Source organism: Lontra canadensis, unplaced genomic scaffold (assembly GCF_010015895.1).
Source record: "Lontra canadensis isolate GAN:19392208 unplaced genomic scaffold, GSC_riverotter_1.0 scaffold1, whole genome shotgun sequence".
NCBI classification, from domain to species: domain Eukaryota; kingdom Metazoa; phylum Chordata; class Mammalia; order Carnivora; family Mustelidae; genus Lontra; species Lontra canadensis.
The window spans coordinates 10,536,226-10,548,295 of NW_022630995.1; the positions used below are offsets into that span (position 1 = coordinate 10,536,226).

The 12,070-nt window shown below is 37.0% G+C and overlaps 1 protein-coding gene and 1 pseudogene across 2 annotated transcripts in view; one reads left to right on the forward strand and one right to left on the reverse strand.

Annotated features, from left to right (window-relative positions):
* SLC4A4 (solute carrier family 4 member 4) overlaps positions 1 to 12,070 on the reverse strand; it is a 266,399-nt gene that overhangs the window by 179,080 nt on the left and 75,249 nt on the right. The window lies entirely within an intron of this gene.
* LOC116871281 lies at positions 2,365 to 3,295 on the forward strand (annotated as a pseudogene).

Below are 12,070 nucleotides of genomic sequence, written 5' to 3' on the forward strand. Positions count from 1 at the left end.
AGTTAAAGAACAAGAGTCCCCCAGTAATAGTTTAAATTTCAGTGGGCATAGTATATGAACTGTGGGTAACTGCATAAAGTGCAAACTTCACTGCTACCTCTTCTGACGTTAATTACAATGTAAATAGCAGACACGCTTCACAATCAGTGACTGATCATAATGGTTCTTCCAAAGTCTGTCCGTGACCGGCCACTGCGCATTTGTTACCCAAGAAAGAAGACGACCACGACGACAGAGAAGAAGGGGAGGAAGAAGAGGAAGAAAAGTAGGTGAAGGAGGAGGGGGAAAAAAAGCATTTCACATTAAATAAACTCTCAGAGACATTTCTTGACATGGAAAGCACAAAGGAGAAAATGCTAGAAGCTGATCCAAACTTAGAGAGGATTACGCAATTCATCAGGGCATAGAAAAGATGCTTGCTCCAATTCAAAAGCTGCACAACGGGAAGAAGGCAAGCATTATTCAAACCACTCCTGACAAGACTTTACACAGAAATAAAACACTTTAATCTCAATATTTCTGACCTTTTACATTAGGGTGTACTAAATATTAGTTTTACTATTTTTTTTCATTTTTCATTTCTCCATACCTTTATCACTAATAGCGAGAGAGATTTTAATGATTTGGCAAAAAATTTTTTAAAGGTCAAAGGAAAATATTTTCTCTTCTCCCACTGATTATTAGGATTGTTATGTATAATTTCAGTTTGAATAGTCACATTTACGGCTTTGCCCTACCATGCAAAGCAAAGACGGCCTGTATGTACACCTTTTAACTGTTATACAGTTTATTTCTAGGGCTCTATGTTCTTTCTTTCACTTTTTGACCAGTTCTGCAGTATTCACAGTTCATCCATACAATATTTACTAAATGGGCTTTGTTTCAGGTTCTGAAGATAGAGCAAAAAACTTGACACCAAGATCCTTGTTCTTATCAAGTATACATGCCAGAAAGGGCAACAAACATTAACCAGTCATTTGGTTAGTGAAGAATTAATTGGCTGAATGAACAAATTAGTAAATAGACCAACAAAAATATCTGCAAACTGTTCTGTGTTCACAGGACATTCAAATAAGATAGCAATATCTATTAATATAGGATACAGTATGTTTAATTTCTGTAATTAGGGGAAAAATGACTGAAACTTCTTAATATCTCTGGGAGGAAAAAACCTAAGTTCCAGAACTTTTGTGTATGAACACTTGCAACGCCTTTCCAATCAAGAAAGGGAAAGTGCCGTAAACTAGCTTGATAACTCTAGCAAGTTTCTTTCCTCAGTTGCTCCTCTAAGCTTCCCTGGGAATTAGAAGTAAGAGGCCACAACAACTGTACTGTAAATATAGACCTGTGGGAGGGGCAGCCTCTGTAACCAGCAAATACCCTTCCCAATTTCTAACATGATTCTTAACACAAATACATGCAAAGTGGGAGTCTCCCTAATGAAGGATATCAGGAATTCTTTTTTTTTTTCCCCCTGTAAATTTGGATCAAAAGGAAATGAGCTAAATTGAAGACACAGCACTGCATTGAAATTAAGCATATAGAACTCTGGAACCAAACTACTTTGGTTTGAATTCAAATTCTGCTACTTATATGCGCTGTGATCTGAGACAAGTTAATTAACCTCTCTGTGCCTCAAGTTCCTCACCTGAAAAATAGGGTGATGATGATCAATTATCATATCTAAAATATAAGGTTTAACTTAGTTTAAAAACTGCCAGCCCTTACTAGCAAAACCTGCCTAGCCTTTAAGAAAGAAAGTGCTCACAGATATTGGCCCTCGGAGCCGCTGTATGTTGAAAATACATAAGGTAGGAAAGAAAAAGCCAAAAGTTCTGCATATGTTACTTCAGTGAATTCAGCAGCTTTAGTAATGAGAACATAAAGGTGTATCTTTCTGGGAAACAGCCAATAAAAAAACAGGGGGAAATAATGAAACCTCTTTAGTCTCACTTTAATACCTGGGGGAAAAAACATCAGAAAATCAACTTACATTGCAGATGAATAGATTATGATTGTAAGTAATAACTCACCTAGTTTCATCATAACAGAGAACCTTGAGAAAAATGAGAAAGGGTAACAGGGAGGCAGGAAATGAGGGAGAGAAAGAAAAACTGTCAAATTAATCCAATCACCTTTGTCAGAACAGAAGGCCTATAGATCAAAGCCAAGTTAATGCCTCTAATCTGTCTTGATTTTTTTTCTTTTTTTATTCTGCCCTCTGGTTAGAATGTGTTTTGGGGGTTTTCAGGGGGCTTTGGGTTCCCCCCTCCCGAGTAGCTATAGAAATTCCCAGAGGGCCCTACTAAGTGTGGTTATCTCTGACCAGCGTCCACCTGCAGGGTGACAATGTCATAGTGTGCAATGGCTGGGGAGACCCAGTGCTCCCAAATTCCCAGTGCTGACAAGAAGGAAGGCAAATATGTGGCAAGAATGCTGCCATACCCACTCCCCACGACCAGCAGCCATAGCTTACATCACACGCATTCCTGCTGAGACCGAACTTGACCTCAGAGTAGCCACTATCCACCAATCAGAGATGGTGTGTGAGAGGACCCCTCTCCAATGACACCTACCTGGGTAGAGAGTCAACTCTCAGGGTGCCTGTCATGTCACTTTGACCCCTAATCTATGCATCCAAACTGTCTCCCACAGAAACCCAGAAATGTCTGGTGACCAAAGAACATACCTGCTTGATTTTGCACCAAGCTCAGCCAGGAACCCCAGCGTCACAAGCAAGCTCAAAGGTGTTCACTGCTGTCGTCACAGTTCATCTGCTAAGCTCTGCCCTAGAACACGGGCATAGGCAGGAACAGACCCCCATCCAGGAAAGAATTCAGGTATTTCCCAAGAATGACCAGAAGGTAAATAGAATTTTGTGATTATGGGTAGGAAGACATGACTCTCTCTCTTCCCTAGAAGAACGGACTTTTAAAGGACAGAGTTAAATTAGTTCTCAGAAGAGAACTCAAGGAACCTCCACAAGGTGCTCATTTTCTAGCCAAAAGTCTGGGTGATGCCTTAACACTTATTTAACAACCAGAATTAACAAAGAAAGTGGACATGGTTTGGATAGTGGGAGGCAGTTCTGCTTATAAGGAAGCCATGAACAAATCAGGCCATCTTAAACTATTTGTGACAAGGATCATGCAGGAATTTGAAAATAACACATTTTTTTCAGAAACTGATTTGGGGAAATATAAGCTTCTTCCAGAATACCCAAGTGTTCTTTCTGGTGTCCAAGAGGAAAAAAGGTATTAAGTGGAAATTTGAAGTATATAAAAAGAATGATTAATGTGAAGGTGTTTTCTGATTTACTTTAAGTTGGTTCCCCCTGCCCTCCAATTATATATTTTAATGTTAGAAAAAAAAGACTTTTGTTGACTTTAGATCAAAGCATAACTATTTCTAAACAATGTGTTTATTAATTAATCTTAATCTTAACTAGACTCTAATTAAGCTTAATCTTGACTAGATTATACCAGATATCATTTGTGAAACATTTCTTGCTATCACTGTCTGAATACTAATCAAGGAAAATCACCTGCTTATCTACCTATCACCTACATACCTACCAAAACACCAAAGTGGGAGAATCCCTGATATCATGAGTTGAAATCAGGGCTTATACAGATAGGAGCTAGACAGGTTTGTCCAAAGGTCAGAAATAAATTATACACAGAAGAGCTAGAACTTAAACGTTAAAAGAAAATTAGATCAAAGTGGAGACTATGAATTACTCTATGCATATCTTCTGAAAAAAAAAAAAAAAAGTTTTGTCCACTCAGGATATCAGTAAGATGAGAACTCTAGTACATTCCATATAGATAGTAAAGAAGCAGGCAGGAGACTAACTTTTTGAAGATTAAGAGAGAAGGTCTGAGACTCTAAAAACTCTGTCTCTGATCTTTGGTGAGATTCCATGGGATGGTGCAATGATAAAAAAGAAATAGACTGCTCTTTATGAAAAAGAGTAATCTAATAATAAGCATATGGTTAAAATAAAAAATTCAAAGAGGTAATGAACTGAAAATGGATAATGCCAGAAACCAAAATTACTAAGTTAGAAAGTAAACTTCACAAACTTAAAAATTAAAGTTAAAATATGTTTTACCCATCATGTTAGCAAAGATTTGAGTTATTAGTTATCCAAAGAAATAGAATTTTTGGCCTTATTAGTTGATACAAACTTTTTAAAGTGTAAGTTAGCAATATTCATTAAAAATCAAAATAGTCTGGGTTTGGATCCAGAACGTCCACTTCTAGAAATTAATCCTGAACAAAGAGATGGACCCAAGAGTATCTGTGGCACCATTATTTTTTTTAAAGATTTTATTTATTTACCTGACAGAGAGCACAAGTAGGCAGAGAGGCAGGCAGAGAGAGAGAGGGGGAAGTAGGCTCCCCACTGAGCAGAGAGCCCAATGCGGGGCTCGATCCCAGGACCCTGGGATCATGACCTGAGCCAAAGGCAGAGGCACCTGAGCCACCAGGTGCCATGTGGCACCATTATTTTTAATCTTGGAAGCAACCCAAATGTCAATCAATAAAGAAACAAGGAAACAGAAGGGAAGGGAAGGGAAGGGAAGGGAAGGGAAAGGGAAAAACTAGATAATACGCTTGCTCATTTCCAGATCTTTTTTCGTCTTTCCTCTCTGCTATAGTCTTTTCTCTCCTCTCTAAATCTGACTCGGTTTCCAAGGCCCAGGTAAAAAATCTTTTCCAATAACCCATATTAACCATTCACAGAAATATGACTCTCTTCTTTATTCAAACTATAACATTTTGTCTGAATTATCATTTAAGCACCAACAAATATATAGCCTGGTCATTATTACCTAACCTATGGTGATGTGACCTCTCTCCAACTAACCACCAAGCTCCTGGAGGACAGAATCTATCTATGTAATTTCCTTAAAGACCAACACAGTACTATGCACTTAATCATCACCTGAACTATTAAATTAATGAAATATATACAGAAGAATAAACCTTGGACATTGTCAAGTACACAAAAACATAACCATGTGCAAAAGGAAGCTTACATTAAGAACTCTGAAATGGAAAATATCTTAAGTTTTGGAAACTGTCCTTGTTTCATCCTTCCCCTTAATCCATCTTTACATTAGCTGCACAGTGACCAGAATACAGTCACCATTTCCTATTGAGTAAGCCACAAAGAAAAGAATGAACACTTCCAGTAAGCTATTTTCCTCTGGTAGATGCAATCTCTTCCTACCCTGAGGGACCACAACATTTAATCTGCACTCCTATTAAGACATTTAATATCCACTGTTTTGTGGGTTATCCACTGCTGTACTTTGTCTTTGTACCATTACTAAGCCAACCTATCTGGTTCTTCACTTACCTCAACTACTCTTGGTGCCTACCTTGTGCACAGTGAGGTTAGACAAAAAAAGAATGGATGAATGAATAAGGAAATGAATGGAAGAATACATAATATATATTCTGCCTCAGTTTCTCACAAAAAATCTTTCTTTGCTTCTTTCCTCTCCTTCCCAGAGGCTTAGCAATGCCTGAAGTATAGTTCTATGTTCTCATTTTGATTACTTAATTAATATTTATTAGTTTTTAGTGTATGAGACACTATGTTATTTGTTGAAAGTACACAAAATATTTTTAAGATAAGGTCCTTGTTCTCAAGGGACAATGAGAAAAATTCTATCAATAAAAACATAGTGTGCAATTACTAACATTTTTGAATGCTTACACTGTACCAGGCACTCTGTTAAGGGCTCTTCACTTATTATATCATTTGTTTCACACAAAAATATGAAATATCTATTATTATCAATCTCTTGTACTACTCATATTACAGACAGAGAAACTGAGTATTTAAGAGATTAAGGGACTTCCCCAAGATCACACAACCAGTAAATGATATGACCTCAAACCTCAAACCTACTCGTGTTATTTCCAAGCCCATTTTTGTAGCCACCACTCTCTAAAAGATGATCTCACTTTAAGAAAAAAAAAAAGCCATATGAACAGTAAATGTACTGGATCTCAGGAGAGGAAGAAATCAGCAAATGTACAGCATTTGTACTGTACATGTACAGCATGTGTAGTAGATTTCAGGAGAGGTAGAAATCATAATGGCACCTGAAATAGTCCTAAAGTAAGTTAACTGAACATTTGGTTCACTATCCACCAACAGGCAACTTGTGAATGTGCCTTTTTGTTTTTGGTCTGGAAAACATCCCACTGTGGGCCACCCTACAGGCTACCAAAAAAAAATTTTTTTAATAGAAATAATGACCATTATGAACAACTCATACTGAGCAGGACAAGTTTACATGCAAATTCCCCTCTGTGGGTTAAATGAAGACGTACAGATTTTGTATTTTTCTCCTTGGCAAAATTCACCATCTGATAAGTCTCAGCTCTCAAACCAAAGTAAGTAAGTAAGTAAGTAAGTAAGTAAATAAATAAATAAATAAATAACTGGGACCCCTTGGTGGCTCAGTCAGTTAATTGTCCAACTCTTCATTTCAGTTCAGGTCATGATCTCAGAGTTGTGGTATCGAGCTCCACATCGGGCTCTGTTCTCAGCAGGGAGTCTGCTTGAAATTCTCTCTCTCCCTCCTCCTCTGCCCCTCTCCACTTGTCTCAAATAAAATCTTTTTAAAAAATAAAAATAAATAGCTATTTCTTTAAGTGTCAATGTGCTATCACCAGATGATTTATATTTTAAGTATTCATTTCTCTCCATTCTGAGTTAAGGGTCTATAAATCAACACCACAGTTGCTAAAACTTCCACGATTTACCTAATTATTAGACCATTATAGTACTCTAAAAATATACTTAAATGTATATATAAAATCATCAAACTTCAATTTTGCATTCATAACTGTAAGAAATAAGAAATCACTAAATAAAGTTACATACATAAAAATCTTTAAAACACACATGCATTGTAGTAGCTCTTGCCCATTCAGCACCCCTACTCTCTTTTTCTGATAATAGCATTCCACTTTCCTTAGAAGAGCCATTTTTATGCTTAGAAGTCCAACAAGGATGAATCATTCGCTATGACCTAGGTCTGGAGAATGAGAATATCCCAAATCTTGGCCACAGCAATTAATTTTTGAAAGGACACTTTATCTAATCCAGGCCAATCAGAGTATATAAGTGTCAACCTTTTGTTGGCGTTTCCAAGAAATAAATTTATGCTGAGGTGCTAATAAGATGGTAATAAAAGCTTTGAGTGCAGATGGCATCCTGCAACTCAAAGGGAAGAGTGTGTGTGAGAATAAAGTAAACATCAAAGGCAGAGACACGTTCCAGGTGCCATTATTTAAGCACCTGGATCCAGCCATGCCTGAAGTCAGATACTTTGCAATCATACATGATAATTCCCTTTTAGCTTAAAGTAATCTAAGACAATTTTTTTGTCACTTGCAACCAAAGGAGTCCTGATATATACATGTCTGATTTTACTTTAATGGGCTACAGTAGAGCTAACTCATATTAGTCATCCACAAATTACCATCTTCAAATTAACTGCATCAAACAACCTGTTTTTATAGAATTCAGGTTTTCTTGGAGTAAGCTATACAATGCATCTAAACTTTCTCCATGACTTAACCTACCTTTACCTCAATAAATCCAGAAAATGACTATTGACTTAACATGCTGGCAAGCTGTAGACAGGTAAATTAGACGGTTACTTTTTCCTGTTCAATTAGCTAAGGAATTGAAACAGCCAAATAGCATTCATTAAGATGGATAATTTTTTAAATACTTAGGTATCCATGTATTAATAAGCTCCCACACATGAAAAGCTGTCAATTATGACAATTATCCTTAATATGCCATGACATTATTATTCAGCTATGGAAAGTCAACAGTGTTAGGAGCCTGGATTTCTGAATACTACCAAACTATCTTACTTACTTCAATTTCAGCTAGCAAAAGGTGGGAAGAACCAGAGTTTGGTGAGACATTTTTGGAAAATACCTGTGTCCTTAGCCTTTCCTCTTCAAAGTAATCATAAAAATAATTTACCTAGAGTTTACATTACAATAATATTATCAGGATCTGAGTCATATCTATAAGGTATTCAAAATTCTTTAGAACAAAAAGGTGATAGCCCTTACATTCCCCAACTTATTTTGTCTTGTTCCTTTATAATTTCTGCCAACATAGTGAGTTGAAAAAATTAAAACAAGCTCCCTGTCAGTGTTAATATGTGTTCTTTTAAATGGTTCTAAGCCATTTCCAAAGAAGTCATCTCAGTGATGGTATTAGCAGTCAAATAAATTTATTTTATCTATGAAATTCCAGACTTTTTCATCTGCCAAGTCTTTTATTAATTATTCTAATTATATTAATTATATTATCAATATTATTTCAATATTTCAAGTATCTCTACTAGAAAGACGTAAAATTCCAATCAGTCATTTTGGGTTTTAGCATCCTCAGTAGTGACCTAAAACCACTGTTTTGTCAGTTATGGACTGAATTGTGTCCCCCCAAATTTACGTACTGAAATCCGAACCCGCACTGTGATAGAACCTGGAGATGGGGCTTTGGGAGGTAATTAGGTTTAGATGAGGTCATGAGGGTAGGGCCCTCATCATGGCATTAGTGTCCCTATGAGAAGAAACACCAGAAACCTTGTTCCCTCTTTCTCTCCAACACATGAAGACCACAACGAGAAGGCTTCCATCTGTAAGCCAGGGCACTCATCACCGAACCAAATCACCTGGCATGTTGATCTTGGACTTCTCAGCCTCCATAATTGTGAGAAATAAATTCCTATTGTTTAAGCCACCCAGGCTATGGTATTTTGTTATGGGAGTCATCACGGATTAATACATAACTAAACGAACTAATGGTGAAACTCAACGTTTTTACTTTCTTTCTGGACTTTACTTTCCACAGTATCATTCTCCCTCTTCCATTTACCCAGGTTTGCATGGTATTCCTGAGTCTTTGCAGGGAAGGTGGGCTCAGAGAAACAGATAACCAATTTCCCTGACTCTTCCCCAGCTATGTAACAAAAGACTACATGTCCAGCAATAAGTCCAACTGCTAAGAGTTTGTTGGGTCTCCAAGGGATATTTCACACATATTCATCCTTGTGACTCCAGCCCCACTGTTGATGACCTCTGTCCACAAAAGCACCTAGGAGGGTACCACATTATAGACACAGTCACCAGGGCACAGTGTGGCAATGTCAATACCCTGCCAAGAAATTCAGCTCCCAAAGTTCTCAAGGACTCAACCCCTGAGGGGCCAAATCAACACAGAGGGTTTTTTTTTTTGTTTTGTTTTGCTTTGTTTTGTTTTTAAAAAAAGCAAGCAGGTGACCAAGAAATCTGAATGAAATACCATGACAGACCACATGGATTTGGTAAGTCAGTACAGAGTTCAAAGTATTGTTCAATCCTGTTTAAGTCCTAAATTATGTCTTTTCACACCCACCAGATATCGTAAGGATTCAAGTAAAGGAGAGGAATTCCTATGACCATGTCCATCTACTCATGTTTAACTACCAGAGCATTAAACTTAAAAGGTACCTAATGCCTTATGTATCTGAATAAGAATTAACTTCTGGTTCTTGCGTTTAGCATTTTTTCTAATCTTTTGTTCAGATCAAATCACTTTCCCCAAAGAGCTGGCTATACCCAGACTTTCCTTCAGTCAACCAATAAATTCTTGATAAATTCTTGCCTATTTAATCCAGTTATATTTGGCTTTCTAGCATTCTCAACCCAAAGGCTTACTGATTTACACAGTATATACAGATAAAAACCACCAGAAGGATATACCAAATGTTAACAATTATTATCCCTAAATGATGGAATTATGGATGATTCTTACTTTCCTCATTTTGCTTATGGGTAATCGACAAATTTTCTAAAATTAACATTAATGTCATTATTATAAGAAAAACAAACCAATTAAGGTATCTTTACTTGCTAACTTGAGGACAGGCATGTCAAATTAGTGTCGAATACTTCCCTACAATACTTGAAACTGCAGAATCTCGATTATCTTTCTTCACATATGTCCAAAACAAAGCCCTCCAGCAATGCCTTCACTGCTGACTAGGGACTCTTAACAGCCAATTCTGAGCCATGTAACAGGACTGGCCATGGATCTAAAGCTAACAGACTGAGCAGCCACACATATCTAAAGATAATCCCATGAGTGCAGAAGAATGTGGACAGTGGGGAGGGATTTCATGTAGGTAGGAAGGTAAGATGGAAAGGTAGGATGCTTTCTGTATATAGGAACTCACTCATTAATTAAGATGGCAAAGAATATGACGACCAAGCAACCTCTTCCTAAAAGACCTCAACATTCCTAATGCAGGTCACAGCTCTCATCTCCATTTTCCTTTAATTTCTTTACTCCCTACTTCACTTCTCTTTGCTCTGCCAGAGCTGTCCATGATAAGGTTTATATGATGAATCACTCTGCTTAAGAGTGAACACATCAGCAGTTTCCCCAGGTTCAACTCAGAACAATTATCAGCACAATTTATACCCTGAGGTTTTTAAAGTCAGACCTAATTTTCATCAACATTAGGAAATCTTCAAGATTCCCAAAATAAATTCTACAGACTTGCTCAAGTGCAACTACTTTCTATACAAAATAGCTAAATTTATTGTTCCAAAATTAGTGTCACAACCACCATACTAATGCTGCCATTAGATGACTCCAGAAGCAAAGAAGACATCGTCCCTCCCACAGAGGATTTCAAAATGCATAAGAATATAAAGGCACCAAGCCTTAAAAAATCTTTAGAATGTCTGACTTCATCCCCACATTGCCAAAAAAATTCTATCCATCTTTCCTGGATAGCAATAATGAGAAAATGTGACTCAAAATATAATCCCATTTGAGGGCACCTGGGTGGCAAATTCAGTTAAGCATCTGCCTTTGGCTCAGGTCATGATCCCAGGGTCTTGGTATGTAGTCGCATATCGGGCTCCCTGCTTAGTGGGGAGCCTGCTTCTCCCACTCCCTCTGCCTGCCACTCCCCCTGCTTGTGTGTGCTCTCTCTCTCTGTTAAATAAATAAATAAAATCTTAATATATATATTTAATACCTATATATTTAATATGCTTAATACTTAATATACCTAATATATATTTATTATATATGCTTAATATATATTTATATATATTATATATATATAATATATAAAATCCCATTTTAAAAGGGGAGGAGGGCAATGCAGGAATCAAGGAAACATCACACATATGTTAGTTCTTTCTAAAGAAAAAATGGTCTCATTCCCCATAGATACATCAATGTTCAGAAGATTTTTATAAAACTCTGAACATAATACAGAAATGCCAGTAAGATTCTACAATAAGCTTTTCTGCCTTATTTAAGTCTTCTCTGAGTTGAGGATCCAAAATTAGTAGGGTGGCACTGGGCCCCAACCTCTCTTAATTACAACCTCAGTGAAGAAAAAATTATTTAACAGGTCCTCCAACACTATCCACTCGACATTTCTAGTTTCAGTGTTTTCAGAGAACATAATTCTTCATTTACCCTGTCTTACCTTCCCAAAAGAGTATAGCAGGGAAGACAACAAGCAACACATGTCCACTGGCCAACAATGTTCTCAAAATCACAGCAGAATCTAAAAGGCCACTTGTAAAACCTGAGTTCAACCTCTTCAATAATAGCATATAAATGACAAAAGCCTAATTAATATAAACACCTAAATTTTCATGCTATTTCATTAAACACTCACCCAAAATATCAATAGGGATTTGTTAAATCCATTTTCAACAAGTAACAAAATGGAATCCGCTTAGTTTTTAGAACTATTTTAGAACAGAGGAGCACCATTTGTCATATCAATAAACTTCCTTTCAAGCTATCCACATTGCTATAGTACACAAAGCTGATGACAAACACAGATCAGAGTGTGGATGTGGGCTGGATGGGGACTCCGGTCTCCTGTGAAGGTGTGCGAGGAACAACCTCAGCTATCTCTGTCCTTCACAGAATAATACAAGTAAGAGTAAAGGAATTGCCCTTTCAACACAGTATGTTTTCAGTATAATTTTCCCATCCAAC